General features: G+C 38.6%; 1 protein-coding gene across 4 annotated transcripts in view; it reads right to left on the minus strand.

Annotated features, from left to right (window-relative positions):
* Positions 1–22,728, minus strand: part of Nrip1 (nuclear receptor interacting protein 1) — an 89,457-nt gene that overhangs the window by 24,318 nt on the left and 42,411 nt on the right. The window contains exons 3-4 of one of the 4 annotated variants that reach the window (XR_008721366.1): positions 17,501–17,612; positions 15,925–15,963 (exon numbers count right to left, since the gene is read on the minus strand). The exons of 2 other annotated variants lie outside the window; for them this stretch is intronic. The gene's annotated coding sequence lies outside the window, so the exon portion shown is untranslated. Of the gene's footprint in view, positions 1–15,924; positions 15,964–17,500; positions 17,613–22,728 lie in introns of those variants that run through there. One more of the 4 variants, XM_055617826.1, reaches the window with a different exon arrangement.

Below are 22,728 nucleotides of genomic sequence, written 5' to 3' on the forward strand. Positions count from 1 at the left end.
AAAAGAAAAGAAAAGAAAAGAAAAGAAAAGAAAAGAAAAGAAAAGAAAAGAAAAGAAAAGGAAAGAAAAGAAAAGAAAACATTATTAAAACTCTCAGCCAATCATTAGGTGTCTCTAACATCTCTTCTCTTGCCTGTTAGAGGGGACGAACCAACTGCTATTCCACTGAGCATTTAATCCTGCATAGTCATACCACCCCTAATTTCTTTAAAAATAAAAAATAAACTATCCAAAATTCTGTAATTGCTCAGAAATTTCTACAATTAAAGAAAAGGAGGAGGAGGAGGAGGAGGAGGAAGAGGAGGAGGAGGAGGAGGAGAAGGAGGAGGAGGAGGAGACGCTGCCACCACAAGTCTGCAAACTGAGCAGTAAACTGAAGATAGGATTTGAGAAAAATATTCTTTTTCCACTCTGGTCCCCCTTTTCCCAAAACATTACCCAGGTTTTATCTGAAAGTCATGATTCACTGACATATGGGCATGTGATCACTAAAAAATATGTACGGATTTGATATCTTAATAAAAACAATGCAAATAAAAAATTATGGAGATAAAAATGTGCACACTGGGAAGATTCATATTATTACTGAGCCACAGACTTTATTTTAGGTTGAGTCTAAGCAACAGTTAACAGGTGGAATCAGTAAGCACACCAGAATTACGTCGAAAACTTTGAAGTTCCAGAGCAGCTCTTAGAGACATCATAGTACGGTGACATGGTTGACCTTCTATTATTCACAGGAAAAGTGTAGTAAGTTAAGTAAACATCAGTGGAGGCACATCTGTCTTACATGTGAAATGTAGCCCTGCAAAGCCACCATCTCATACGTGATGACCATGACTTCCTATGTCTTTTCAGCTAATCCTCATGGCACAAAAAGAAAGCGGCTGAAACAGCACATTTTACAGAGGGGGACATTGTCCTGCAGGCGAACTTGCTGGTAAACTTTGCCCAATTGTTAAACTAATGGACTGGGCCTAGAGATTTATTTTCCATAATGGGATGGGGTAGAAAGGGGTTAGAAACAGTTCAACTGCCAACTTCTATACTTGTAAGCTAATGACCTTATCTGTGTTCTCATGAAAGGCAAGTTCTCCAACCACATGCCCACCCACCATTCACTGGTTTCCTTACTGCCTCCATGCTTGGTTCATTTGGCCCTCTAAAAGAAACTCAATTCCTTGTTCATTTCTCCATAGTGGATGAAGGACTAACATACCCAAAGCTAAATCAATTTGTCAGCTGCTCTAAGGAGGACTTTACTTATGCCCCACCCTTGAGTTGCTATCTGCTGTCTTCTGCAGGGACAGGCTGGCAGACGGCCACCCCACCCCTGCACCAGATCAGAGTGAGCATGTTTCTTGAATTCAGCAGCTCTCTCTCAGATCAGGGGTGACTACACTACCAAAGAAAACTCTGTTCTAAAATTTTAAGTTACCGAGGGACTACAATGTGTTTATGGATGTGCTAATCAGAAACTTATTACAGTCTCTAAAAGTCTTCTTTAAAACTTTTATTTTTCTTGGTGATACACAGTATTTTGTAACCCATCCTTGGCATAAAAGTAGTTCTGGCTTTATGTCCTGAGGAGGCAATCCATAATAGGATGTGGTAGTCTGTACATTTTGTGCATGCAGTGTCATTTTACTTCGATTCATAGTCTCCTTAGTCACAAACTAATTTAATTTTGGCTACAAGTATAAAACTCGAATAATATTAATATTTTAGGAAAATTAATTTAACCCAGTTGATATCAGATGACAGGAAGATAGTTTCAAGAAGCTAGGCGACATATGTGTCAGGCCCACCCTAGTTGCTAAGTTACCTATGTCTAACAATTTATGTGCAGCCTGGTGTTCTCAATGACTATGTGAACTCTGACACCAGTTGCAATGTTTCTTGTTTCTTCCCAAAGAAACAAGAAAAGAGAAAACTCAAACTTCTCTTTGGTATTTGTCTTCTCCCATCCTTATTTTTCTTGGTCTGGGGCTCAAGGAACACAGGTCCATGCCCATAGAATGCTACATGCCAAATGAGAAAAAAGGTTACTTATTAACTAGGCTCATCATGCTAACAACACATAATGTTCTCATGACTAATTTTCACTGTATGGTTTACTTTCTTCCTAATTTAATTACGTAGGTTTCTCTAACTATAAGTTGGCACACAATTTTCCTGAACTTTTATAATAATTCATTGATATTAGTTAACAAACATGTAAATTCACAAGTGAAACCCTAAGGAAGTTTTATAGATTTAAATAAAAGGCTTAAACAATAGTCAGCATCACAATAGGTCAGCATATAAGCAGGAAACAAAAAGCAGGTATCTGCTGCAGAAGAGGGCTCCTAAGCATACCCAATTGAAGAGGAACAATATGAGGCCCAGTCAGGCATCTCAACTACTAAGTCACAGAAGCCAAAGACATGTGGCTTGGCTGGTTTTTAAAGAATGAATTCTTGTCTCTGTCACACCTACAATACTTCTAGAATCCAAAAGATGCTAAAAATCACTTTTCTGGCTACAGTACTAATTAAAGATAGAAACAGACAAAAAAAAAAAAAAAAAAAAGATCTGTGTGGGGAGGGGTTTCATACGTAGTCTATGTTCAGTTGTTTAAAAGTGATTGAGAAGCCATTATGTACGAAGCAAAATGAAAGCATTAGGGACACTCTGAAAAACAAAATACAGCCCTGGTTCCTTGATCAGAAACAAGAAAACATAAAAAACAAAAAACATAAAACATAAAAAACCAAACTTGTGTTTGGTTTTTCTCCCATCCTTATTTTCCTTGGCTAGTTATTACGGTCTATATGCACATAAAAGCATAATTATACATGCATATGTGTATATATACCTAGTATTTGTTTTGAAAATATGAAAGACCAATACCTTATTACCTTGGAAAGTAAATATTCTAATTCTTACTTCCCTGCTTATTTTTCCTCTATCTTTTTCTGATAGTAAGACACAAAGTAGTTGCACTAAAAATACAGTACTAAGACATTTACTGGATATACTGAAATTTAAATATACATAATAATCTAATTTTGCCATGTAACATTGAAGTTTTAAAAATATATTATATCCTCACCAGGCATTAAGACCTGAAGTGGCTGACTTCATTACTGTTTTACTTCAGAATTTGTGTATTTGTGAATGAATTTACAAATGTGCGAAATGTTTTTCTATCCACCCAGTTTTCTTCAAACCACATGGGGCAAGTCTAGATTACTACCTACAGTCTGTTCAGCTCCATCAGAAAGTCTTTAGGCGGTATGAAAGTTAGTATGCACAGAATAATCATGCATTTCATTACATGAAAGCAAGACATAATCTATAGCATGCAGCTATACATTCATTTCAACAATATAAGAGTAAACATGAGCCAACTTTAATTCGTCACCGATTGACAGCTAGTCTTCTGCTCTTAGATCTAGTGCTCGGACTGTATTCTAGGGAGTGAGACATGGGCAGAGGAGGCAAAGGGCACCCACAGTTCACATGAGGTGAGAGGAATTACATCGCTCCCCTCACAGCACAGATGTACACATAGCAAAAAATGCTATGCCTCAGACTGACAAGGCATCCAACTTCAATTGCAGATAATGTGAATCATACTTAAAAATATTATAACATCCATTCAGTTCATATAAGCAATCCCAAATTGTTCACTACAAGTCCCTATCAGAAAAGAATTCTTAGTTTTTAAAAGATATGAGAAAAGAAATCATGTAATTTCTTTTCCTATCTCAGAACCCTAAAAGTATGTCTATATAGAAGAACCATTAAAAGAATAAACTAAATAACACATTTCTTAATATAGTTTCAGACAACATAGCAGCTGCTTCTCTTCTTTTTAACATGAAAACATTTTCTCTTACGTTCTGCACTCCACTGGACCTTTAAGAATAGGACATACTGAAAATAATTTCCTAAACTACTTATGTGCATGACAATTCCCATGGCCCCTCCCACTTCATAGTTAAAAGTCTCACAGTTAGCATGAATCTCATCTTTGACACATTTTGAGCAAGGAAACACATTAGTGCCTCAAGATTTTCTAGGGTTTCGCTATCAATCAAGTTACGCTCCCAGTGGCTGCCTTTCAGCAAAATTATCTTACTCGAATGAACTCATGGCTGAAGTGAACCAAGCTGTACTCCTCCTATACACTTCCATTCATTTCTTTGTTGTTCTTTTTTTCCTCTCCTTAGACTTATCGCACATGCCACAGAAAGAGCGCATGTTAAACACTGCTGTTGTGTCACAATATGCCATATAATCAAACAGATCACAGCCCTACCTTTCTTTCACAGCAGTGGTGCACAGGTATACCGGAGCAATCAATTTGTTCTGCAGACAGTAAGGCTTTCATAGAATACTAATGCAAAACCTCTTTCCTTTCTCCTTTCCCTTGACTCCCCAGTGCCCGGGTCCCGACCAATACAAGAAGGAGGGCGGTATGTCTTCTGCTGAGATAACCACAACTACTAATCAAGTATACATGTACAAGGGCACAGGATTAAACCACCACCAAGCCTGAGTCAGGGTTTGACAACAGCTCAACACACACGCAGCATGGGCAAAATCATCATCATCGCACGGGTGCACGCGCGCGCGCGCGCGCACACACACACACACACACACACACACACGCACACACGTGCCATGAAAACACAGATGTGTCTACTTCTGTGAACTAATTCATATTTTATCATTCCTCAGTTTTTAATCTCAGGGGATAAAAATTCCCACTGTTCCGCAAGGCTTCTACCTAACAGCATGAAAAACAATTGCTTTTTCCACTGCTGAGAATCATGATCTGTTCTGTGTTGAAACGCTCAGTGTTTTCCAAAATGAGACATTCTTACAGATTGTGCTATCCGGTACATAAGTCACAGATACAACTTTCAAGTGTCATGATAGGGTTAATAGAGTCGGCATGGGTTCTTCTGATTTTACATTTAAAACGGAATAACTCAAACCTACTTCAAAAAGAGCATGTGCCTTGTTAATAACAATGAAAAAAAATCCAATTTTCTTGAAGCTATTACACTAAATAATTCCATGCCATTTAAAAAAAATATTTTCAGGTCTCAGAAATGGTTTTAAGAGTATTTGTAATACTTGAGAATTTGGAGGCAGAGTAGTGTATTTGATCTCTTAAATCTAGGGCTTTAAGGTTCTCTTTAATTAGACATTTTCATTTGGCTTATATTTCTTTTATTCAACACACAAAAGGTATGCCAGTCTTTGGGTAGAGTGATGACAGAAGTTACTAAATACTTTTATAAGAACACGCACATTACCTCATTTTAATTTGTCTGCCTTAATGTTTGAATAACTTGAAAAGTCCTGATAGTCAAAGGGCTGCAAACTAAGCTATAATTAAGATCAGAACAGAACACTCCATATAACTAGCAAACTTCATTAAAAAGCTTCCTCAATCAAGTCTATTTTCATATAAACAAATGCTCCACCACTGTTAAAATACTGCTTATCTTACTCTGCATTCTTCCTTTCTACTCCACATTCTTCCCTTTTCTTAAAAAAAAAAAAATAGTAGCAACAATTAAGAAATACTAGGGAATTCAGTGAAGTATTGCAGTAATGCTTAATCGATACTGATACCTTTGTCCTTGACATGCTGACCATGTCATCAGGCTACTGTCATGTGATATCATGTCATTTCTCCACCTGGCTCGTGACCTTGTCCTCTAAATGACCTAAAGCTTCCCTCAAGTAGCAGGAGGCCCCTCCCCGCTGTCTCAGCAAGGTCGACTGGGTCAGCTTGTCCTCATCTATAATCCACCACCATTTGTCAGCAGGGAGGCTGAAGGAGGCTGTCTTGCTACAAGGGGAGAATGCCCAATTAGGCAGCTGTCACACAAAGCATAGGCTGCAAAATTATCCCCTGTCAAAAGAAAGAGCAGCTGCGGGTGCCAATTACAGCAACCTTTCAACCCTTTAGGTACTAGAAACTACACAGAAGTAAATGAAGAACAATTAGTGATAACAAATCGATGAATTAGGACAGTAAATGAGAAATGAGTAGCAGGTGAGCTTGGGTCATATATGACACTTAAGGCATACCAGACTCCAGGCAAGGACAAGCCTCACTGCATTACCCCAAGATATTGCATTTAGATTCCCTTCCAACTTGTCTTTGGCAAACCAGAAATCCTTTAAGATAGTTACACCTAAAAATATGTGTCTTTGTGTGAGGATCCTTTTCTAACTTCATGGACCCAAACAAATGTTTCTCGCCTGGAAGAAAATCCTTTAGAATAACAGATCTAGTAAATTCTAGATCGTTCTTACACAATCTACCATGCTATCGACTCAAACTTAAAAATTTTAAGTGTGGCCCACAAAATACAAAATATCTGTTAAAACAGTCACACTGAAAATATTCTACATCTTTGTAAACTAGTTGGCCAGATTCCACTTCGTTCCTATTTGTAGAAAAACATCAATTTGAGGACGCCATGGGGTCTTAATTCTGAGGAAACTGTTCTGCAATTTAAAATTGAAATCAAATTTTTCTGCCCAGATGTGATTTTTTTTTTTCACATAAAGAAATAACAATTTGTAATGGTTTTATATCTACTACTTACAAAGATAACAACCATAAGATTGCTCTTTTCATTATTGGGCCCCAATAACTACATCAGTGTCATGCATGAAGTCCAAGCAGAAGAAGCAGGCTCTCCTGGACTCTGTCCTTCTAAGGTACTGGTTACTTAGCACTAGCCCACAGCAGAAGGAGATCCAGGCGGAGCAACAACCCCCAGTAGAGTACCAGCCCAGCATGGTTGCTGAGTATTCATGGACATGGTGCCATTAGCCTGAAAGTGTCAACTGCACTCAGCAACAAATTTAGTAGTGTCCGTTTTAAATCCGTATCGATCCTCTGAATGATATTGGCTGATGATGTTAAACAGGTAACATGCTTAGTTGAGCCATTGACATCAGAAATGGGTACCATCAGGGAGAGAAAGGAAAGTGAACAAGCCCTTTACTCACTTCCCTCCAGTACAGTATAAATAAATCACCACTGCCAGAGGGACCACTACATCTGTGATCCCTAGTTCTTCCTCAAGCCATTTGATGAAATTTCCAGGACATGTGTCATGGAGAGAAAATTCCATTAAAAGTTTATATCAGGATTACATTTATTGACTTATGTTTTGCCTCAAAGAAATAAACTAGACATTTATATAAATTGTCTTATGTTATAATGCACCTCTGTAGTGTTAGAGATGAAGAATGAAAAGAAACAGCATGCAGCCGGGGAGGAAGGAGTTAATGCCTTTAGAATTCAGTTTCCATCATACATGGGTGACTATCTCTTTAAATAATTTAAATCCTCTCCATCAACTACAAAGCTGTTTTGAAGCCATTTAGCTTTGTTCTTTACATGTGTTCTAATTAAGAAATGACCTTGTCATCACACACACCAGAAATCTGGGATTATTTCCTACAGCAAAAAAAAAAAAAAAAAAAAAAAAAAAAACCTCCCCCCCCCCCCAAAAAAAAAAAAAAGGGAGTAAAGAGGGGGGTGAAAAAGACTTCTTCCTCAGTTCCTCACTGAGTTATTGGTTGGCTGAATACTGAAGCAGTTCTACCGCATAATTTTTTTGTTGTTGTTGCTGTTGAATGTCACAGGGCGGGTTAGTGTGACCTTGAGCTGCACCAGCCGCTCAGCAAGGGTCGAGATGCCTGCAGGCGCCCTTGTACTGGATTTGCAAGACAAAAACCTTCAAACTGGCTGAAGGACATCTTAAATCTCTTCAAAGGTTTCCCGAACTAATCTGGGCTGCTCTTAGCAGGATCAGTGCCAGTGTGAGAAGCAAAATTAAAAACAAGGTCTTCCACAGGATGTTGTCTCCTCTTAACTCTTCCAGAGCAGAACAGAACAAATGACAGGCATTCTGGAGAGATGGCTTACCTAGAAGCATTCTTTCATAACAAATTATGTAAGCAAGCAATCACAGAAAGGATGGGGCGGTGATTAGTTCTCAAAAGTGAACACTCCATTTTGCTTAGAATGAATTCAAGCTGGGTACTTTTTCTTGACTATACTTTGGTGTCATGGAGATAAACCTTAAAAACACAGTTCTATCTGTTAGATTTCGAGCACAATGACAGGGTAAGACTGGAAAACATTTGCCAACATTAACCTAGGAGGTTCAATTTTTGAGGAATAAGCTTGGGGCTGGATAAATCCCAGACTTTCCGCAACTGCATATATCTTGCTAAGATGACAATGAAATAGTATCATGTGACTAGAGACACAGACACTGGGGCAGACCATCAGCAAATGGAAAGTGGACATGAGAAACCATGCTTGTGCTGTTGGTTGTAAGATATAAACACACCATTTGTTGTCACTTTTCTTAGCATCTCCATGTACAGGCCAAAAGAGAAAGATGGTGGCAGTTGAGGCTTGCTACAACTTGAGTGTGTCTCCCCCAAATCTATGTATTAGAAACCACATCCTTAAGCATGTGGAGCCTTCCATTCCGGAAGTAATTTGCATTACATGACATCACAAGCATGGTGCCTGTAGGGGATGAAATAAACACTTAGCTTCAGGGCTTTTTTCTCATCATGTGATGCCCTCTGCTATCTTATGACAGACAGTGAAGCCTTCACCAGATGCCAAGCAATGTCAGCACAATGCTCTCAGACTGCTCAGCATCCAGACCCCTGAGAAATACCTTCATTCCTCTTATAATTCTCAGCCTCAAGCATTTTGTTAGAGCAACAGGAAACAGACTAAAAAGAAGCAGATGCTTTGTCTTTCCCAGGCATTGCCTTTGGATTTTAATTTAGTAGCTATGGTAGGCAAGTTTTAAAATCATTATTCTAAAACTTAAACACAAAGATAAGAAAAAACAAAGAACAACAAAAACAGAGCTGGGCACAGTGGTGCACTATTGGAGTGATGTTTTTGTGCACTGTGTATTGGAATTCTGATTTCTGTGCTGGTACAGATTGGATTACAGTCTGACTTTGGTATTGCCATTATTTTGAAGCACCTCCAGTCTCAGTATTTCGTAAACACTGTTCTTTTGACTGGCCATATAAAGAGCTGAACAGACAATAACTGGACAGGAGAGGAAAAACGTGGGATCTATGGGCCCAGACAGAGGGTCTCAGGTGTGGACCAGGGAAAGGAGTCCATCTGGACATGGATGAAGAACCAGGTGCCAAAGAGAGATTATGATGATAGTTAATGGGCCATGTGGGAGGAAGTAGGCCAGGCTAATACTGTCCAGTTAGAACAGCTAAGTATCTGCCCAGCTATAGTGCCCACAGCTTTTAATAAATATAAAGCTCTGCATGTCATTATTCAGAGCAAGGGAGAGAACAGGAAAAAACATGGATACAGCGCACACCTTTAATCTCAGAACTCAAGAGAAAGAGGCAGGTAGATTTCTGTGAGTTCAAGGCCAGCCTGGGGTCTACAGAGTGAGTTCCAGGACATCCAGGGCTATACAGAGAAACTCTGTTTTGGAAACAAACAAACAAACAAAAAACTAAAGACACAACAGCCCTAGCACTCAGAATACAGTTGAGTGGAATAAATTGGGTGTGGTTGTTAATGCACAGTGAGATGGCTCAGCAGTGAAGGAGCTAGGCTTCTTGAGTTTGAACCCACATGAAACCCCTGGAACCCACATGAAAGTAGAGAAAGAGAGAACCGAAGCCAAAGTTGTTCCCTAACCTGAACATGTATATCATGGCATGTACACACTCCATCTCCACAATTAACAAATGAACGAGTAGTTAGTAGAGAGCTTAAATTGTATAAAGGCCCAACAGGTTGTGCATTATTCCCTTAAAAACAAAACAAAACAAACAAACAAAAAAAAAAACAGCAACAATAAAAAAACCCAGTATAAATAAGTTCAAGATTCTGCTGAACATCAACCACATTTTTACTGAATTAAGGTATGTGGTTGCAAAATATACAGGGCAAGGGGTGCAATACCTCATGATTATATAACAGTACCGTGCACTGTACATTCAAATCTTTCCTTTGTTCTCCATGCAAAAAGTCAGGGAGCGAATGCTGCTAAGTTCTCCATGATGCACGCATGAATGTCACAAGTGCCGTGGACACACTGAGTAGGGACAACCCAAACTTCAACTCTCTGTATCTATGTGGATAGTGGGGAATGGTGACTAAAGACAGGAGGAGGTGCTGGGCCACCAGAAAAATTGCTCTGGTGTGACACAGGAAGGGGCAATCCTCTACTGTGACTGGAGGTTAAGCTAAGGATGCTACTAAGACCAAGGACTTTTAAGTCAAGGCCATGCCCAGGAGCTTAGGCCTTTATCTGGAGGAATGAATGGTTTATAGGAGATGATATGATTAAAGGAATGTTTTAGAAACAAAACAAATAAAGAAGAGAAACAGTGGGGTTGCTGATGGCTTAAAGAAAATATTTGATGTGGTAGATCAAGTAGTGCAAAGAAGAAATCAAAGTCAATTTAAGGTATGGGCAGCCAAGTTAAATACACCTCAGGAAATAATACAATCAGGACTGAACACTTAGGAAGCAACTTGTGTAACATAAAGACTGCTACAAAATAGATATAATTTAACAGCAAAAGATGAAAATAAAATAATTAGTAGATTTTTTAGCATAGGTATATACAATATTTTGTTGATATGAAATTCCAAGAAAAGCAAAAATTCCAGTATAGCTCAGAATTTAAAATCTGAACTGTATATAATTAAAATATAATCTTCACTGGGCACAAGTTTTGCTTATTACAAAAGCAGTGTGTACCATTTTTAAACAATGTGAAGGCATATTTCTGCTTTTCTTTCTTTTTCATTTTGTCTATTTAAGATAAGGGCTTACATCCTATATAGTCTCAGCTGGCCTTGAACTCATGATTCTACCACCTTAGCCTCTGAAGTACCAGGATTACAGGAATGTGCCACCGGACCCCACTCAAAGGGATATTTCTCTTGGCTAAGAGTGATCAAGTGGAGTAGGGGTCTGGCTTAAATTATTACATGGTTGCTGGAGCTAAGTGTTTTATACAACACTAATGAAGACAAAAAGTACTTGGTAAACATTTACTGAGGGTCTACTATGCTTAGAACAAAAGATATTAAAAGATTAAAGACTCCCAGTGTTCTGTGGGTTTCGTGCTGTGCTTCTAGATTATCACTGGTAATCGTAGTAAATCCCCAAATCCTAGCTCACATTATGACATCACCATACAATAAGAGACTATGAGCTGTTAGTAAGTCAAGAGTTTGATGTGTAGCCATTTTTGGATTACCATCCAGCCACACAGTACACGCTGCATTCCCAGAACTCTCAGGAAGACCCAGTACTCAGTGAATTGAGGAGTCGTTAAATACTCTAGAGACTGACTGTCCTGCTAAGACCTCAGGAGGAATTTAACAGAGTGTCAGCCAAGGTAGAGCAGGGGGGAGTGGGGGAGCAGGAGATACTAGGGCCAAAGAAGTATCTGGCAGAGCACAAAAGGCAAGCCAGCATCAGGGGTCAGGCTGAGGCAAGAGGAAGGGAAGGGCACACAGAGGAAAAGAGAATGAAAGACATGAAGGGAAGCCTAGCACTTTCCCAAAAGAAGGAATCGACTTCATCAGAAGACTTCATTAACAACCAAACTTCCACAATCTCTCAAATGAGAAAACTTGCCCAGGAGAACATGGAGTTTCACAAGTCATAAAAAGGGACAGCTCTTGAAAGCCAGGGTTACTGACAGTGCCTGACTAGGAATGACCTTATGAGTATCCACAAATAAAATGCCTTCTCCTTGAGTAAGCATCTCTGTCGTATGACTGCCAGGCTGACACTGGTAATAGGTTCCAGCACATTCTATGTCTAGACATTAATAGAAGAGTGGGAAACATGATGAACTTTGTAGAAGATAAGAAGAAAACTTACTAATCTACCAACACAAAACTTAGGTTATGTTAGGAGGAATGTATAGAACATTTGGAACGTAAATTTCATTGACAGCAGTCTCAGAATATGGGCCAGTCATGCTCAACAGTCCTTATTCAGGATGCACAAGAGATAAAGACTACTTTCATGATACAACATTCAGAAGTCAGGTGCTATTGTTTTGATGGCAAATGAAATCCATCTTTGAGGACCTCCCCTATCAATGGATTTAGAGAGGGCAGGGAGGAGATAAGAGAGGGAAGATGGGATTGGGAGGGAATGACGGAGGGGGCTATAGTTGGGTTACAAAGTAAATAACCTGTAACTAATATGAAAAATAAAATTTATATAAAAAAATCCACCTTTGAGCATTTTGGCATTTAAAATTTTTCTTACTTCAAATTTCTCATATGGTAACTAACAGGAGTTATGGTTGACCTAGATGAAAACTCACTTGGGTCCTCAACTAACTAAGAACATAAACTGGTCCTGAGAAATTTGAGAACCACTGATGATGTACTGGGGCAAAAGCTAAGAAGCAGCATCTTGACTGTCTTCAAACAAAATATTTGTTTTCCAGCATCCAGGCTGTCCACTGTAATTGTGCCAAATAAAGAATGCTCTCAGTTAGGGGTGTGGCTCAGTAGTTGCTTACAATGCACAAATCCTTACATAGGTTCAATCTCTCATACTACAGAAGACAAAATGAAATAGGAAAGAAGAAAGGGGGGAAAAGATATCCTCCATGTCAAAAACGTCCCCAAGATCCAGTTGAAGGAAGAAAAGGAAGTTTGTTTTAAATGAAGATGAGAGGATTTGAAACATTTCCCATCTTTGCAGTTGGCATCAGTTCGAATTTGCCATACCATCAGTAACACCCACAAACGTTGATAAAGAGCTGTTGTGTGGTAAGAACTGAGGCTACAAGGAAAATCAATGACAAACCTGCCTGCACTGGCTTTACAAGCTTTCCAATCACCAGCACACTGAGATCAGAGTTAAACAAAAACACGAACAGAAAAGAAAGAAAGCACTAAGGCAGAAACAGCAGGGCAGTGCTTCTAAAGGCAGCAGTCTACAGAGGAGGCACGTGAACTGGCCTAAGGCACAATCCAGTGTTCTGCCAACACCAAAAGACTTTAGGGAGTGAAAGGACCATGAGGTCACGAAAGGAAGAGAAGGGTGCTCATAACACAGCACAGTCTAGAAACACTGTTAGCTCCTCAGAGAACAGAATTTGCCAGTAATCAGGAACTTTCTAACTAATACGCTACCTTATCCTTGTGTATGGGGAAAGACTGGGACACAGGATCCATATGTCTTTTGCTTCACTTCTACCCTGACATGACCACAGTGAGTGAGTGCTGCTACACTACTGATATGGACTGAAGACAGAAGAGAAACCAGGCCTTCACTGTGCACACACTGAAAAGCGCCAGCTTGGAGGGCAGCTAAGGATGGCAAAGAGGGGTGTGGTCGATAGACATGCAGAGAGCACGCTTTCTCACCAGGGGATACTCATGCCACCCCATGAGCCAGCTTTCTGTGTGGGTGTACAAAGGGATCAACAGGGTTTGAAAATGAGAGTGAAATCTGATCCCAGAAGGGGAAATTGTGTTACCAAAATAAAAAGCTCTACTGCTAGAAACATGCCAAGCCCGGACAGCCAAGAGTGCAAATAATCAAGAAACCCAGTGAGACACTCAAAGGAAATAGACCATCGTCTGTGCAAGCAAGTGGGCTCACAGTTGGTTCAGCAGAGTTTTTCATTGTTTTATTTACGTCACTTGAATCTATCACAGAATAGCAAAAATTCCAAGCACATCCGGAAGTTTAGAACAGTAGGGATTTCCCTCCCAAATGACGTTAGTCATGTTAATTATTCAGAAGAGTTAAGGAAAGGCCACTCTTTACAGATATCAAATTTAGAAGAGATGTTAATTATGCTTTTCCCACTGTAATGATAAGTCAGGATTAATTAAGAAAGGCTTGTTATTTTCCTATGATAATTAAGTTGTAAGAGTCGCTCACTCATTATATGACCAGAACAACAACACAAGTAAACTGGAGTTTGGGGAAAATCTGGTGGCTAAAATATTGGGGCAAGGACCTTGGTAAAGGGTAAAGGCTAAGCCTTTGAAATAAGGTGGCTGGCTGTGAGGAAGGGAATTATAAGTAGATGGAAGCAATGTTGGAAATTAACAACACTTCATTCGAGCCAAGATCTATCTAGATCTTCTTACCAGGGTTGTCCATAGCCAGCGAGGCTCCAATGGGCCAGCCAAACTGGTTGGTGGTAGCCAACTTGACTTATGGCAATTAATTCCAATTAAACTGACTAATCAGGGCTTTGCCTGGACCATGCTCCTAGGCCCACAGGGCAGAAGTTTAAATGCTTTCACAGACTGTGGTATACTAAGCAAAAAGCGCTGCTCACAGCTCTACCTAGCCAAGGGATTTCTACTTAACCCAAGGGGTTTAAGTCACCTTGGCCCAGCACAGTTAGTACAATGTAAGGCATCTCACAACAAAGACAGCTCCACAAAGGGTTTGTTATAGCTTATTTCTACATTCTGTCTTATCGCTAGTTATTATTGCTAAACTCTTACTATAGCTAGCTTTAAATTAAGCTTCATACCAGGTATGTGCATACAATATGGTGTACTGTACCTTGGGAATTCTGTATGACACATGATGTCAGGCATGCACTGGAGGTCTCTGGATTGGAAGGAGTATTATTCTTTCAGGTTTTCCTGTTTTTAATCTTTCTACTTATTTAATGTGTTTGTGGGCAAACACATGCCACCACTGTACCTTTGAGAACAATTTGATAGCGTGAGCTCTCTCCTTCTACCATGTAAGTCTGGGAGATCGAGCTCAGGTGTAGAAGAGCACATCCTTAGGTGCTGAGGTATATATTTCCACCTACTTTTTTTCGTCACTAACCTTAGCAACCTGGCACCCTGATCTAACTGAACCAAATAAACCTCTGGCCATTTTTATGTCTTTATACAAATCTTTTTCTCTGACATAAAAAGCTAGATACATAAAACACTTGCTGAACGACTTCCACAATTTCATCAGACTAGAAAAAAAATACATTATATAAAAATTTTCCTAGTGAAAAGGCATATCCCAGAAAGCATTTCCTTCTATGGAAAATTATTATGTTCAGGTAGTTGAGCTAAATTGACTTAGTCAGTTATCAATTCTACCCAGGATAATCACATTTTGCTTAATCATTTTTTATAAAAATAAACTAATGAATATTAAAGAAAGTGAGAAAAAGCTCAATGTACAGGATATTATAAAATTCACCTATTAAGAGCAAATTTCACTTGTTAGTTACTACACAGTAGGACTACATTTCTTGAAAGAACTGAACTAACAAATACAGAAAAACTGACATTAAAATCTTCCGAGGCGTTCCATGTTTTATATGGTTCTCAATATTTAATAATCCAATTGTTTCTTCGATCTTCTTCTTCATTCAAAGAGACATTACCACTCTTAAAAGTATAACAGCGTGTTTTTGTTTTTTTTTTTTTTTATTGTGGTTATATGGTAAACTACGATAAGGAAAATATATAACTTCAACTTGTCAAACATAGGCCTGCCACATCTTGCTTAGCATGACACAGTCCACTGCCTGCTACAGATATTAGAAAGCATGATGCTGCCCAGCCAGGCTTCCTTGACTATGGCTCTGATGAACATGTGATCAAATACATATTTTTGAATGGGACTCATGTAGTTCAGTCTGGCTTGAAACTTACTAAGAAAGTAAGCAAGGGTGATTTTGTACTCATTGTTTGGCCTCTACCTCCCGTGTGCTGCTTTTACATGCCTGTGCCGCCAAACCTGGTTTTATACCAGGTTAGGATTGAACCCAGGGCCTTTGTGCATGTGGTCTGTCAACTATGCTACAGTCCAATCCCTATAAATACATTTTAGAAAATAAAAAGCCAGACATATTCACCTTAAAAATCTTGAATCATGTTAAGTGTATGCAAAAGATCTAAAAAAAAAACAAAAAACCATTATCAGTGATTTATTTTTGTATTTTCAAAGTTGTTCACTGGTCTAAATAATTTTATTTTACTTAGAAGAAAAATCAACACTGCTAGTTTCCCCTCCTCCACTTCTTTTCTGGAGATAAGTGTCTCTCACCACTACCAGGTGACACAGTCTGGCCTGCAATTCAACACTGCCCTGTCTTAGCCTCCAGTGATGGGATTATAGGCCACCATAGCAGCTAAATGTGCTGAGTTTCTAAGAACTTCCTATTGGCTGTATTTTTATCTGTTCCCCATCAGTATCACCTGTTCAACTCCAAGTGATTGTGACTTCTGGTAACTCAGTAAAACAAGTGTGGGCAAACACCAACAAACTCGTTACAGCTGGGAGGGGTCGACCTTCTGGTATTTATTTTAATAAAACTCAAGCTGAGAAAGGAGTTCAAGGTTTCCCCATCTAAATAAACAGATTTCAGGGTGGGAACACAGAATGTATACCAACGAAATAACTCATTAATAAATAGAAGTGTAGTTGATACAAGTTCTAACTTACAGGAGGACAATGTATAACAATGTAAACAACAAGTGCCCCCAAAATACTAATTTTAGGCTGTTCTAAAAACAATGTTTTAAGGCTTTTCTTGGTGAGATGACAAGAAAAAAATAAAACATTAAGGAAAACATTTACACTAATCACACAGCTAGGTTTCCTGAATAGAAGTTGACTCAAAATTACCACCCCTTCTTCCCAGTATCATTTCAGTTAAAATGGGGTGAATTTAAGGTGCAGGTCGCTACTTTTTCTGACCAGAGTTTCCAGTTTTTTAGCTGAAAGCAAACTCTTCCTGGGAACTTGCAAGTACAATAAAGGATCACGTAGCTTTTTCCTAGCTTGTACAGGCTGCTACATCCCAGGACTAAATCGTGCATGATCCAAGGCAGCACTTACACTAGGAAAACAGTCATGCCAATTCAACAGGAATTTACCATTCACTCATCTCTTTTGTTAACTCAAACAAAATATGTTATCATTTCTCAGAAATCCCTTGTAGGAGGCAACCAGGTTATATAACTCAAAAAGCAATGACATACCCACAAAAACTAAACATTTCTGTCTTCTCCAAACAATAATTAACTTTTTACATGAAATAGGATTACTATTTCAGATATCAACTTTATATTTTCTATGGGTTTGAGTAAAAAAAAATTAAATATCATCGACACAAAACATTATTTTCATTTTGCAACCCATCTCTACAGAAGTAATCTACTGGTTTCTATTCACAAGAATTTTGGTTTTTGGCTTCTGATGGCACTTTATCTCTTTCACCGTTTGCTTTCATTTATTTGATTCTTTACTGTAATTTTTTAGATTAGGTCTTATGTGTTTTCTTAACCACACTGCCTAAAGATATAATTCGTAGAGATGAAACACAGAATATATATCTGGTAGCTGTAAGCTACCAGAAAGAACTGTCTAAAACACATTAAAGCCACAATGATGAAGCCAGAGAATGGAAGGAAAGGAAGGATTCTCACCGCTTCTGTCCAGCCTGAGCCTTGGCTATGTGGAAAAGGAAGCTGAGAAGGTTGTTGAAAGTGGCTCTGATGTCACTGGAGTCTTCAGATTCTCTGGTCCTCCTCAGTCAACCTTACCAACAGGAAAAGGACAGTTGGGCAGCTATTCCAAACCGGATTTAGAAATATTATTTTGTGACATTCAATACATTTATCTCATAATCTTCCCTTGTTCAAATTCAAAGTAGGAGTCATTTGACAGATAAATGGTTTGTGACTATTAGCTTGTTAAAGGAATGTAAGAGTTCCCTGCTACTGAAATAATACATTTACCTAATTATTAGGTAAATGTGTGTTGTTGCTCTGAAGTACCTGTTAACCTACATTAACTCCTAATTTTTTAGTGTTCTGAAAACTTCATCTATTATGACTCACCTCATAATTCTATGTACCCCTTAAAACATCTCCAAAAAAAAAAAAAATAAGGAAGACAGCCGCAGTTTCTTATATTAAATTTCTTCAGTTTCAAAATACAACAATTTAACCCTTTCAGTACAATAAAAATCAGCTGTCTTTCATTCATACAGACATTAGAGGGATGCTCGGACCAACTTTGATTTTAACAGCCTCAAACTGGGAGGAAAAAGAAAAAAAAAGAAAAAAGAATACAATGACCAGCTGAGGTAAGACTGTGGCAAGTCCATGCTTCTCTATACTCAGCACTACTAACTGTATCATTGATATAACAATAATGAACACAGAAATTATCCTTGTACAAGAAACTATATAAAAACAAACAGGTGAAGTGTAATTCCACTTGCATACACTCCTAACAATGTAAATTAACTGACTCTAGACAAGAAATAGATCTATGGGGATTCTTGGGAAAGAAGAGACCAAATGATGGGTGTTCAAACAGCTGTATCTTAAATTGTAGTGGTGGTCTCATTATGACTTGAGATGTCACAAAACATTTTATGTCTCTTTATTGTGGCAAGCCCAAGCCTAAGAGTTGCCCTATTTTACAAGAAAACAAAGAACATGAAAAGGATATTAATTATTTAGCAAAAATATGTTTATAATATACATTATTTCTGACAGCAAAATTAGAAAGAGCTACTGTATGTTGAAACTAAAAAACAAACCCAAAAGCTCAATAGTTAAACAATAATCTATTACACCATGGGATAGTCTATAAGATACAGTATCATATACAAAGAAATTATATAAAGAAATTGAGCTACATTGAATGATAATGAAACAACCCTATGTTTAGCGTAAATATTTTTGCATTAAAAGCATACGAAATAACGGCATCGTTTCTGCATTCAGACATAATTATTTTTTCCTTTCTGCTGACATTTTGTAGTTTTCTTCAACAAGCATATATTTCTAACAAATGAAAGGTGAAAATAACAACCATGAAAAATTGTACCTGCCTAGTATGAAAGTATAAAGAAAGGCATCTAAGAGGTATCCCAGGTCACAGAGGTGGCTCTGCTGACACCTTGCCTCCATCTGTGACCTATTAAATAGGGAGGGATGGGGAAAGTGCAGAAAACGACAGCAACCATTAAGCTGCATGCTTTCCCAGTTACAAAGCGCTTCATTAGACTTGGGCATAGTTAATCTTTAGAGTGAGGTTACATGGGAACAGCAGATATGGAAGAGGGTCCCAAGTTCTATATTCTGGAATCAAATCGGACCTTGCCAATAAGTGATGACAGGAGCTCCTAGAGGAGTAAGGGAGGAAAAGCACTTTTCCTGGATATATATAGAAGGAAGTTATTCACATGCAAATGTAACACCAACAACATTCGCAATTATATTTGTTAGAATACAACAGAGACCTTAGGGATTCTCTACATCCTAATTCCTAGTCTTGGAAACTTGCCCCAATATAAGTTGGTCTTGACTTGGTTGACAATGAATATGAAACTGCTGACATCCTGCTAAATGTAAGGTGTGGGTAGGGTTCTTCAGAAAACACCTCTGCTTGGAGACGGCACTAAGGAAGATACAGCTTGAATTGTAGATTAAAATTCCATCTTTGCTACATTCTTAAACACAATCAGATCATGCTCTTCTTCCATAGTTAAATGTTATTTCTCACAAAGAGAAGAAACGTATCACTGAAAACTTACATTTAGCAGGATGTAAGTGGAAAAGTGGAGGTTTGTAGAGTGTCTGGTGACGGGAATCATAAGCAGCCTTCGCGGCGCAGCCCTGCTCACATTCCCACAGCAGTCACCACAGACAGTGTGGCACAGTGCTAAACCTGCCAGCACGTGATTCAAAAGAACCCCACAAGGCAGCTATTATCTTCGGCATTTGATGCATGAGAAAAGTGAATTTAAGCTACCCCACATCACGAAGCTAAAGGAAGCTAAGGAAGAAATCACACCCTGGCCAGGGGTGTCCATGAGCGCCTTTTATGTCAGCACTTCGGGTGCAGAAGCAGGGGGATTTCTGTAAGTTTAAGATCAGCCTGGCTTATGCAGTGAGGCCTGTCTAAAAAAAGACACAAAAATAACAGAAAAAAAAAAACCAAAAACAAGAAACCAAACACTGATAACATTATACTTGAAAAACGTCCAAACCTTGGGAATCGTCTAGATAATTACAAAAAAAAGTTAATATATAGTAACAACTTTCACAGATATATATTTAGGAAGTTCTTATGTTAGTCTCACACGAAGCCATTGACTCAGTGTTTCAGATGTGTTTTGAATGATGACAGTAGGAAACACATTTTTGAGAGGAAAACTTGCACTCACTATCAGTTGGGGTATTAGTGGAGCACCCTCGAATTTCTGTCTGTCCTCGGCTTTGAGATGTTCAATTGCTTTCCTGACTCCTGTGCTGGACACAGTCAGCTGCTCTTATGGTGGCTCTTGACATCCTGAGGATTTGCCCTCTCTTTCATTACTAATATGTATTACATTATGTTTCGAGTTAGAACAACCCCTCCTTGCAGGTCTACACAGTTAATGTCACACGAACGGTAAGAGATTGCAGCCTTTGCTCCCTAAGACAGTAAGATGTTATGTACTCGATGCAAAACACAACAAATAAATGTGAAGATAGCTAGTGCGATCTTGTATGACATCTACTACATATCTTTGAAGATTAATAAAAAGTTTCCAAAATATTTGATAAATGACAAGACCTAAAACAAAAGAATTACATCTCACCTACCTGCTAAGAATAAAGTGATTGCAAAAATGGGATATATTTGCTTAAGCCCTAGCAAAAAGGAAAAAAAAAAAAAAGAACACAAAAACAACTTTACAATAAGTGAAAAACTAGTGTACAGCCAACAGTGTTTAGCAACTAAACTCTGCTAAGAGAAATGAAAGAGATCCAGGGAAATGAAGATATATACTATTGTCCTTCTAATGGTATAGATTCAGTTGACTGTAAGACTAAATACAATTTTTCCCAGGCTTTCCAAATTGGCCTAGCAAATGCCATTATGACTTTTTTTCTTTCACTAGAGACATGAGTCCCAAAATATACGTGGAAGTTTAAATAGGCAAGGATGTCAAAAATCCTTTTCAACATAAAGATGAGGGCTGGAGAAATTGCTCAGTGGTTAAAAGCACTTGCTGCTATTGCAGAGGACCTAGGTTTGAGTCCCTCCTTGGGTAGCCCATAACTGCCTGGAGCATATTAAAGCAATGGTACTAACCTCTGGGTCGTGACCCCATTGTGGGTCAAATGACGCTTTTACAGGGATTGCTTAAGACCACTAGACAACATAGGTTTATATTATGATTCATAACAGTAGCAAAATTATATTTATGAAGTAGCAATAAAAATAAATTTATAACTGGGGGCTGCCACGGCATGAGAAACCGTATTAAAGGAAGGTTGAGAACCACTGCTCTAGAGAAGTCAACAGCATTTTCCCCCTTCTGCAGGCACCTGTGATTGTGTGCGCAAAACCACACACACAGATACTAGAACACATTAAAGAAACCTTTAAAAAAGGGTTAATGTTAAAAGAGTTAAAATCACCAAATGCCCAAAGTTACTATAACGCTATTGTGAGAACTAACACAATAGTAGTGCAGGCACAAAGCAAGATCTACAAACCGAACAGGAGGTGGATGGAGCACCAAAATAAAACTCTCAGACCCCATGTCAGTTTATATTTGACTAAGATGCTGTAGAAGTTCAAGGGAGAAACACAACCTTGTTAGTAAATGGTCGTAAAAGCCTAAGAATACATGAGTAAATAAACAAGTGTTATCCTTTAGTTTACTACCTATAAAACTAATTATCTGGACCATGGATCGAGGCAACAAAAGGCAGGAAACTTCTAGAAGAAGGAACAGGAGAATTTAGGTTAGCGAAAGATTCCTTGTGTAGAGCAATAGAAGCAAAATTCAAAGAACTGAACAACTGAACCTCATTAAAGTCCCCCCAAAATATTAGTTATCTAGAAAGCCAACAGCAGAGTGATACAAAATGTTTGCAACTCATATACACGATAAAGAAATTACACCTGGCATGTATTAAAGTCCTTAGAACTCAAGAATTTGATAATCTAATTAGAGAAAAATAAGTAAACTGGATGAGAATTAAAAAACATTTCAACGAAGGCTTAGCCAACACACAGTGAGGTGACCATCATAATTACTCAATAGAAATGCCGATGAAGAGACAGAGATGACACAAGCACACAAGAATACCTATCATTCTTTTCAATAATAAAAAAAAAAAAAACCACGTAAGTTGGAAATGATGGGGTGGGGGTGGGGCTCTTGTACTAATTCTCTTTCTATTGCTGTGATCAAACACCACCAAAAACCACACTGGGGAAGAAGAGAAAGAAGAGGCTTACCAATTAAGTGTCCATAAATGAGGGCAAGCCAGGGCAAGAACTCAAGAAGCAACCGAAGCGGAGGAAATGGAGGACTGCTGCTTACTAGCTTGCTCTTCCTGACTTTTTCAGCCTGCTTCCTAGCTCAGGAAGACCTGCTGGGGTGGTCCCGCCCTCAGTGGGCTAGGCCTGCTCACACCAATCATTAATCAAGAAAATGCCCCACAGCTTGCTTACAGGTTTATCTGGTAGAGACTGAAACTCTCTCTTCCCAGAAGGTCCTTCCTAGCTAGGGTCAAGTTAACAACAACAACAACAACAAAAAGTGACCAGTACACTCCTGTGAGAACATAGGGGCCTGGCAACTTTGGGAAAAAGCTGGGCAGTTTGGTGCAACCACACGCACATATACAGTCAACAA

Source organism: Psammomys obesus, unplaced genomic scaffold, assembly GCF_907164565.1.
Source record: "Psammomys obesus unplaced genomic scaffold, mPsaObe1.curated_primary_1811, whole genome shotgun sequence".
Classification (NCBI taxonomy): Eukaryota; Metazoa; Chordata; class Mammalia; order Rodentia; family Muridae; genus Psammomys; species Psammomys obesus.